The 10760-nt window shown below is 35.7% G+C and overlaps 1 protein-coding gene across 1 annotated transcript in view; it reads right to left on the bottom strand.

Annotated features, from left to right (window-relative positions):
- LOC117103945 overlaps positions 1-5428 on the bottom strand; it is a 15795-nt gene extending 10367 nt beyond the window's left edge. Inside the window, exon 1 of the mRNA XM_033244601.1 lies at positions 5247-5428. The gene's annotated coding sequence lies outside the window, so the exon portion shown is untranslated. The remainder of the gene's footprint in view (positions 1-5246) is intronic.
- Between the last annotated feature and the right edge of the window lie 5332 nt (positions 5429-10760).

Below are 10760 nucleotides of genomic sequence, written 5' to 3'. Positions count from 1 at the left end.
CCGTCAATTATTAGTCTATGCGTGCCATACGTTTTATGGTGTTAGTTACTATTGTATTAATTTTGGGTACTTCGCAATGTCTGGTACATCTGATTTCTTTTGACCGCGAGCTTGTTAAGTGCTTCTATAAACTGCAATTTGATTTGTGAAAATTGACCAAGAAAATGAAAAGTTATAGCAATTGAAAATTTACGAATTTTATAAAATTTCATGTTCTTATGTAACATTAAACTGTCATTTTGACAATGTTGGACTAAGGTGCACAAAACGAACATTTGAGTAGATAGAGAACATTTATTTATTTTTTTTTCTGCGAAGTAAGTCTCATGAACGACAATACACCACAATTTTGGTAAAATTAATGTTGAAATGAAGAATATAATTTCAGTCTAATGTTAGTGCAAAATATCATTAGGCCTTTATAATCACCGCACGACGCGCGATTATCATGGCAACTAACACGTGCGCAAGTAATTCGTCACGTACGCTGACGGTTTATGGTCTGGTTGCTATGGTTTTTGTGACGTTCAGCGTCTAGGGACGCACATGCGCCTAGAATGTCGATGCCAGAGTTATAACCTTTGATGTCCCGAGATGTGCGTCCTTCTGTTGAATTGCCTTTGTTTTATGTATTTATTTCGGTATACAACCTTAAGCTAACAATTGAAACTGTTAAGCATTATTCATCGAGAATTTATCGTTTCTCCGAAGATTTCATCTGTCTGATATGATGTTACGCACTTAATTTTACACGAATAGAATTTAGATTAACAGTCAATTTAATGAGTTACTGTATTCAATACGCCTATATTAGGCTTATGTGGTTTATTTCTGAATACTGGTTTTATGTATTTATTTCGGTTTCGGAAACCGTTAAGCAGAAGATAGAGCAGCTTCCCAATATAGTGGAACATCCGTTCAAAAGGCATTTTGGGTACACGGAGAGCAATTTTACCCCCTCGCGGCGGCGCTATATAGAATTAATAAACAGCAATAAAGGCGCCGCTCTTGTTCGTTTGTCTCCTGTAGTTTCTCCACTTAGTAAAATGTTCAATGTTCGCAGGAGGGCGAATGTTCCATCGATTTTAATGCAAATACGCGGAGCAGCTCATTCGTCCGCTATTTAAGTTCTTTGTTTATACTACAAAAAGAATATACATTTAAATGAACGACTTTAATATAGTTTGTAAAAATATAACATAGGCCTATTCATTATGAACTTCAGAACTTACAACTTGTAATATAACTTGGCCTTACGGTGGTGATGAACAAACATGACATAAAATCGTGTGTCCATATAAGTAGGCTCAGGCCTAATAAACAAATTGCTACTCTTAAACTGAAAAAAAACTTTGTCCAAACAGCAGAGCGTTGGAACACTTTTTTTCATTTGAAGAATACAGAACGATTGTGGAGGCTTATTCCTATTTTACTCTATGGTATGTAGGCCTGTCGTTACTTTGTTTTGATTTGTCATTTGCCGATTTTCTATGTATTGCCCAAACCGGGAACCGAACCCGGGACCTTCCGCTGTCTATATACGCCGTAACCAACTAAATAGACCATTGAGTATTTGTTGGGAATTCAAATACTGTACGATTAAAGCACTTAATCTTCCACACTTATGCGAATGCGTATTAGACAGCACTAGCATATAAGAGAGATTCATAGCAAATAAGAGAGATCAATATAATACGCCCTCCTTTTATCAGCAACTGACAAGACGAGGCTCCGAATAGATGCTGGGGGGGGGGGCGAGCCCACCGCACCCCTCCCCCTCCCCCCTGGATACGCCACTGGCCGATACTGTAACTCATACGAGTTTATGCACATTATAGGATGACGATGATGATTGAATACAGATTTTTTAGTTACCAGGTATAATATTGTGAAACAACAATGACGTGGGAAACAATGGCTGGATGTCGGTGAGATACACAATTGAGAATCTAAAATGTACACGCAAGTTAACAGCCAAAAATAGACCCAGGGCAGAGCTTAAAATTAATACAGCCCGGGGATATCTCTCTGTCATAATGGATGATGGTACCGTAATCTTTTCAGGTTGCATTCTTTTTATATTATTTGATTTCACATAAAAGTGAATCATGACGTAATATATAGTTTATTTACACAAGCCCGTAACCAGGTTGGTTCGTTGGGTTCGAACAAATCCCCCTTTTCATGAAGTGCCCTTTCAACAAAGGCTGGCTAGCCTACACTTTAGGCCTAGCCTAGAGCCTAGCATCATTAAAAGTCCTATTTTAATACCCGATCGTTAGGCCTCCTAGTAACATACAAAATTCAGGCCCCGAAACCTTGACTCAGAAATACCGGGATGGTGTCCGGCGGGGGATAGTTTCACCTGTGTAGGCCTATATATATGTATGATTATAATAGGCTACAACCAACCATACAAATTTGTCTCGGTTCTTTTTGTTATTGATTGTCTTAAGTGAGTATAATATGATACAACTTCCAAAGTGCTATATAAATAAAAAATAAAGTATAAACCATACTGGATTCTTCGGAGTGTGTATCATGCTACTGTTGTTAAATTACCAATACTGTAGTACTAAAGTAGTAGTTTTTTTTTTTTTTTATCTTTTTCCAACTCAAAAAATTACCTCTTTAATAACATTTTTTTTGTGTATGGCCTCTCAAATCAATTAAATAACACCTGTAAATGCTTAGAATGCTGGACCCCCACCAGGGTTTTGGCCCTGGACCCCGCGGGGGCCCTTGGCGGCCCCCCTGGCCCCAGCCAATGGTGCTCGCAAGTGCCCTTTCAGTATCAAAAAGAACCCCCCTACCAAAATCCTGGCTACGGGCTTGGTACACTGCAACATACTTTATTTCATTCACAAGAAGAAACAAAGTTAAAAGAAATTTTCACTAGACAAAAAACATTGACTACAAACATAACACGTGTTCATTTTGATTCATCTTTCAAGTTTTATTTTGCAAATACTGTACAGACAAAGCAATAAATGTCTGAAATATACTCACGCCAGCTTTACTGAATAAATCTTAATAATATAGCGTATATTTTCTTACAACACATCAAACTACATTCTAAAATACAAATTTAATCAGACACAATAATCTACCCTTAAAAACCTAATAACGATTATTCCTTTCGGTCGTGTCGACGTCAATAAGGGAATACTATTTTACATATTGATTAGTAAATAAACATCTGCATGCCACTTTAAAACATAGGCCTACTGTATTTTCTAGTTACAACGATGCGGTGTTTACGATGTATATTACATCAGTATACAATTTATTTACTATTATTATCTTCATGGTTTATGTTGCTACAAACTGTTTGTATCAAGTCAATCAATATTTTGCTTTTCTTAAGAATACAATTGAAAATTAGAATCCGAGAATAGTGTCCTTGCCAACTATCAGACAAATCACATATATTCATGCAGTTTAGTCTAAATGACTAACCTTATGGATTTGTAATATTATTATTTTTGCATTTTAATGATAAATTTGAACCAATAATATAAATTAATTACATGTATATAATACTGGTTCTAATTTGTTATATAATATACTCTACAGGTACATTTTTAGCAGACAATTTAACGATTTCTGTATGCCTATTATAAATTATTAAGTAAACTGAATGAAGATTTATTTAATTTAAATTGTAACTTAGGTCTATTTTATTTTTTCTGAATAAAAAAAAAAATATTGTCTTCATTGAATGGTAGCGTTTTAGAGATTTATCACAACCATTATCTTTAAAAAAAAATTCTCAACAATTGTAGATCCGGAGGGAAGAATCATGTTTATAGAAGTGGTTGGCGCATCGGTTGTGGCTTGGATTCTCAACCTTCAGGTCGGGGGTTCGAACCTCTCCCTGTGCAAGTCACTTGTGTCCTTGGGAAAGGCACTTTATCTACGGTTGTCTCTCTCCACCCAGGAGTACAAGTGCGTACCTGGTAGGTTCAAACACAGCCTGCGCTGAATACAGCTGCAACATTATGGAATTCCCCCATGGGGCTTGAGTGTGTGTTCCATATGTGCTTGATCCAGTGATCCGGAGGTAATAATGTTCAAGCGCCTCAATGGTGTGCCAACGTGAGGCGCTATATAAATCCAGAATTATTATTATTATTATTATTATTATATTTCATTTACTTACAATGCCCTCTATAATACTGTACTGGCAAAGCAATAAAGTCTAAAATAGACGCACGCCAGGTGTCTCTCTCCACCCAGGAGTACAAGTGTGTACCTAGTAGGTTGAAACACAGCCTGCGCTGAATACAGCTGCAACATTATCATGGGCTTCAGAGGCAATAAGTAAATTTAAGAACTCATAGCTCTTCAACAAACCAGCAGAATTTATTACCTGAGTTTTTTTTTTCAAAAACTTGGGTGCTTATGGACCAAATACTCTATTACAGTATATCCATGGGGTTCACCGATAAGTTTTACATACTGTACAGTAGATAACCTGTCTCTTATACACATCTAGAGGGCGCACTTTATTGACTGTATAAAGTATACATAAAAGCGAGAGTATTCCAGTGGATGCGATCTACAACCTCTGAATTTGCCTAGTAACGATGAATTCGTCGAGAAAATGGTAATATTTTATGAGAAATAGTCTGTATTTCTCATTTTTTCAATTCTTTTGTGTAAAACTAAAATTTATGCCAATATTTTTCCATGATTTATAATAATTGGAGTAATGCAAACGCATATTTTCTAAAAAAAAGTCATTTTTAGTGAAATTTTGCCGGGAATGGGGCTTTAAGGATACAGTAAAGTCAAACAATATTGTACTTTTGATGTTCTAATTTCCCAGTACTGTACAATGATCGTTCTCCTTCCACCGCTCATTGCGGGTGATATACAATGCACGTCACACACATTCTGGCATTTCATTGGGTGATGGTGACGTAATGCCATTTATCGTACCTTGGCAAAACAAAGTAGAAATACGGTACCGCACCTCTAGCCACGGCGTTATTTATAATGTAGCCCTAATTTCGAATTTTTCGAATACGAATTATTAATTTCTAAATTACGAGTTACTAATTCGAAATTTCGAATTAGTAATTCGTAATTCGAATTAGTGGAGGCTAAATACTTATTTTGGCACTAATAGGCAGCTTGGCCCAGATAATACCCATTTTATAATTACGCTATGCTTTCACAAACTCCGCGCACAACCAGTGGCAGTAGAAACTGGCCTAGCTGTGTGGTTAGTGACTACTTGCCTGTTGTGTTGTTGCTTCCGCGAAAAAAATGTCGGCACGTGCTTTTGATTCAGGTCCCACGGGTGAACGGAGGGTCAGCCGTAAATCCAAGAAGACAGAAAGAGAGACGTTTCAACAGCACTGGCAAGATTTTAGGTAGAATCGGGTGAATCTGGACAGTAGGCCTACCACGTACCGTATACTATTACTAATTCCATACAACGCCCTCTATAGAAACAACTTTGGGAAATTCCCATACTGGCAACATTTCACCATTGTTTCACAACGGAATCCGATTTCGTCCTACATTGGGAGTGGGATTGGGTGGTTGGCCTGAGTCTGAGAGTGCATTACCGGCCATAATCATAATGTTTTTCCTCAGCCCCAGCCATGGTGTAGCTGAGGTGGTGTATAGAGGTAGAGCCTAGACCCTCCATCTGTGAAACGAACACCGCCCCCCTCCCACCCCTCTATTTCGAATTCCTGCATCTATCACTGTGTACAACATTCCCACTAATACGTTGAAAATCACAAAGAATGAAAAAATATATAAAAATATATAAAAGATATATATATCTAATAATATTAATTTGACTAATCAACTACATCCGTAGTTTTTTTTTTAATTAGGCCTATTATAATTATTGGTTTTTTTTCCTTATTTTTTCATAACAATTTTCTGTTGATATTTATCTTTCACTATTTCTTTTTATTATTAGGTGCTTTTTATAGCTCGTATTATTATTATTACTATTATTATTATCATTATTATTATTAGCCTATTATTATTATCATTACTATTATTATTATCATCTTCAATATTATTATTATTATTATTATTATTATCATCATTATTATTATTGCTATTGCTGTTGATGTTATCGCTTTTATCATTATTTCTTTGGTAGGCATCTTGTACAGGGACATATTTCCTTCTTGTCTACTAGACTTTTACGTTCAAGTTTTGAGAAAAATGGAATTATGAATTGTGAATTTTTGACAAAAAGTACAATAATGCTTGTAACAACATAATTGAGAACTGCAACCCCGTGCAAACCCGTGTAGGTATAAAGTGAGTATCTTTATTATAATTATCATTAATAATATCATCAATGTCATGATTATCATTTATCAAGTTAATAATATTAATAGCCTAAGGCCTAGTTCAGACTAGGTGGATAAACCCGGCTCAACTCACCGGGTTCATCCACCTCAACTTCAACGCTAAGCCCGGCTTAACTTTGGCAGGCGTTCAGACTAGCGGGATTTCTAGTAGGAATGGGAGGTTCCCATGCACCCCCAGGATATATATTTTTAACTAACATTTTTGTAACCCTCAAAGTATCTGATGAACAAATTTTGATGTTCCCATGGGGTCGTTTGGGGCCATTTTGGCGGCCATCTTTGATTTTGAATGAAAATCAATTATTTGCATATAATTTATTAACTGAAAATCATATAAAATCAAATTAACCTCTAAATGTATATAGTAAGCAGTACGTGTTTAAGTTTTTTTATACAAAACATTGACCTCGCATTTACATTTAACCGTCATATTCGAGGCCGATCTTGGATTTTGAATGAAAACCAATTATTTGCATAATTTATAAACTAAAAATCATATACAATCAAATGAATCTCTAAATGTATATAGCAGTGTTTATGTTCTCAATACAAAAAAATTAACTTCTCAATACATTTGGCGGCCATATTGGATTGTCAATGAAAATCATTAATTTGTATAATTTATTAACTAAAAATCATATAAAATTAAATGAAACTCTAAATATATAGGCCTATGGTATAAACAGTGTTTGTTTTCTCAATACAAAATATTGACTTCGTAATACACTGCCCAGCCATTTTGGCAGCTATATTAGCGGCCATAATATTGTCTTTTTAATGAACACTGATTACATTGAAACTACAAAATATGAGAAGTCACTTTATTTACACTCAAAATTTAATTCAAAAACTCTTTCATCCTGGTGAAAATGCGCTTTTTAATGGTATGGGTCTAATGTTTGGTATAAAAAATATTTAAAAATAATGTTAGTCCAACTACCGTACAAACTAAAAACTAATGGTTAAACTCAATGACCATGATTTTCTGGCCAATGTTATTCAAGCTCCCTGTTATCCACACCAATGAACACCAGTCAGATGCAATGTTTAGTTTCACAATAAATCTACTGTACTTTTATTATTGTGCTACACGTGCTGTTACACCCAATGAGCCTTTTTTGTGGATGTTTTACAAAGAAAATCCCTTATAAATTCATGTAATTCTTTAAATGACTATAATTAATGGAGGACCCGCTCTACAAATACTGTATTACTGCCGCCAAGGAGGTTATGCATTCACAGTTGCCTGTCTGCCTTTTAGCAAGATCACACAAAACGGATCATCATACCAGAGTGGTACATAATAATCTAAGAAAAATCACAAGGCTTGTTGCAAAAGAATAGGTTGAAAGTTGGGATATAGGATGTGGGTGCTTTTTTGCAGCCACAAAGTTTAAAAGTATTGAGAACACACTTCTGACCAATCTCCATGATGGCATCCTCTCACTGCATCCATAGATTCTTTATGACTGAATATTCTGTCCCTGGTTGGTAGATAGGGGTAATGCTGGCGATGGTTGACTTACATAAGAGTTTTTCACCAGTACCTGAGACAACGCCACCAAATCCTGGAACAAGTTGTTTCTCACCGCTGCTACCAATAGGCAAGTAACCAGACACGATACTCTTAAATGCACTTTGTTACACTGTTCAGTGTAGGCAGATTGAATACAGCTCCCTCAGAAAATTTGGGCCCAGCACAACCTGAACTGGTGCCAGGGTCACAATCATATCCCTTTTCAAGGAGCACATTTTGCTTCGTTTGTAGACAGGAAGCGTCCAGAGCTCAAACCCGGGTTTCACCTCTTGTACCTTGATTCCACCAGCATTGTTTAACACAGTTTAAATCATGAACATTTGTCATAATTTTGTTCAGATTTTCCCACTCGAGATGAAATATGCTGTTGAGCTGAGGAGTAAGGGAAATGGATCAAGAGCTGATGATGAATCTGAACAAAATTATGACAAACATTCATGGTTCAAAGGTGTTGAACAGTGCTGGAATCATAGTATAGGAGGTGAAACCCAAGTTTGGAGCCAGCAACCAGGAGACAATGCTCCGTACGCTGTCTACGGATGAAGCAAGATGCGCTCATGAGAGTGGATATAGCCAGGATCCTAGCATCAGTGTATATATGGTCGTGTTGGGCCAAAACCTGTCTGAGGGAGCTGCATTCATTCATTCTGCCTGCAATAAACTGTAAAGTACATCTGAGAGTTTCATATCTGGTTACTGGCAGTGGGGAGCGTAGAGAAACAACTTGTTCCAGGATTTTGTGTGTTTTTTTTCTTAAGTACAGGTGAAAAAAGTTACCCCTATCAACCAGCCATTCACAAACTATTTTGTCATCAAGGAGCCACGGAAGCAGTCAGAGGAAACCACCATCCATGAAAATTTGACATAAGTATGTTCTCAAATCTTTTGCGGTTGGTGGCTGCATGGAAGCCCTTCCCCTAATTTCCTAGCAGAGACAACCTATGTCCGAACTAACTTCAAATGATTTTAAATATTCTGGTGTTGTTTTAGCATGTTTTCCACAATAAGGTTTGTCTTATTAAACCCTAAGGCATAAGAAGAGGAAATTTGACGTGGGTGAACATGTTGGAGTTAAAAACAATAGAGATGTGTTAATTAAGCATGTAAAGGGATGTGTAATTAAGACGTTGGGTCTTCCTAACTATTTGATGCGTGTTGCGGGAGTTGGCTAGTGTTCCTGTCAATGACGTTAGTGGGTATACTCCAAGGAAGTTCATGAGAAGCAGCGGGATCCACATGTGGTAACACATCCTGAGCCTTTGCCAACGCAAAGTTCCACACTCTGTGAAACTTCAATGGTGGTCGAAAACCCCCGAGTGAGTGAACCGGTTGACAAAGGTCAAAAAGTCCTACCAGCTCAAAAACCCCTATTGCGAAGATCCTCACGAATAGTTAAGGCCCAGACAGAATTTGTAGTTCAAAGTTAGTTGAGGAAGAGTGTAGTGTACTGTACTCTCAATCAACTCCTAATGACAACATTACTATAAAAACATTGTTTACTTATTTTTTGTATGATATATAGGTCAAATGTTATACCAATACCGTAATCAATTTTCATTGAACATTTAAAATGGCCGCCAAATAAGTAGATAGAATAGATAGAATTTTTTTCTTTATTCTGGATACTTAATCAACTTTTACATTGTTCTTCCTTAAGGTCCAGTTAATAGTTACAACATTAAAATAAGAAATGAAAGTTAAGAAATTATATACAAAAACAAAAGAAAATTTGGTAAACACAAGCAAAATTTGGTATACACAAGAAGCAAAATGAAAATGTAATATTAAATCAAATTTTTGAAGGAATGCAAAGTTAAGAAATTTATTGAATTGCGAGTATCGGGGGAAGATTGTTCCACAGTTTAACCGAGCGGTATTTGAATGTATTTTCCCCAAATCCATTGTTCCATTTAGGTAAAACTAATGTATTTTTCGATTTGCTTCTTGTGTTTAGACTGTGATAATTGTCCATTAGCTCATAAAAAATATTTAAGTACTCAGGGACTGGGCCTGTTAAACATTTAAAGGTCATAATAAGTATATTCTCTTCCCATCGTTGATACATACTTCCAATTCAGAGATTTCATAAGATTGTTAAAAGGTGTTCTGATATCAGCATTTAAAGTAATTCTGGCAAGTCTATTTAATAATACTTGGAGTGAGTTGAGATGGGCTACTGTACAATTTGACCATGCAGAACTACAATAATCAAAAATTGGCAGTACTATGGCATTAGCTAAAGGTTTAAGAGAAAAATTAGGATGAAACTTCTTAATCTACGAATAATTCCAATATGTTGGGATATTTTTGAACATGGGTGAAAGTATGCATGTTCCAAGTGAAAAAACTATCAAAATTAATGCCTAAATACTTAAAACTATCGACCCTTCAACCAAGTTACCTTTTATTTATATACCAAGTTACCAAATTTATTGCTAAGTCAATGTTTTGTATTTAGAATATAAAACAATGCTTACTGTATACATTTGATTTTATGTGATTTTTAGTTAATAATTTACAGTATACAAATTAATTATTTTTTTTAAACTCCAAGACGGCCACCAATATGGCCGCCAAAAGTATTGAGATGTTAAGGTTTTTGTATTCAGAACTTAAACACTGCTTACTATATACATTTAGAGGTTCGTTTGGTTTGTTTATGATTTTTAGTTAATAAATTATACAAATTAATGATTTTCATTGAAATCCAAGATGGCCACCAAAAATGGCTGCCGATATGGCCGCCAAATGTTTTGGGAAGTCAGTGCTTTGTATTGGGAGCATAAACACTGCTTACTGTGTAAATTTAGAGGTTCACTTGATTTAATAATTTTAAGTTATTAAAACATACAAATTAATGATTTTCAGTCAGA

This window comes from Anneissia japonica, unplaced genomic scaffold (assembly GCF_011630105.1).
Source record: "Anneissia japonica isolate Jap-2015-1 unplaced genomic scaffold, ASM1163010v1 scaffold19604_len23954_cov108, whole genome shotgun sequence".
In the NCBI taxonomy this organism is placed as follows: Eukaryota; Metazoa; Echinodermata; class Crinoidea; order Comatulida; family Comatulidae; genus Anneissia; species Anneissia japonica.
Note: the sequence above shows the minus strand (reverse complement) of the source record. Positions and strands in the feature narration are given on the sequence as shown.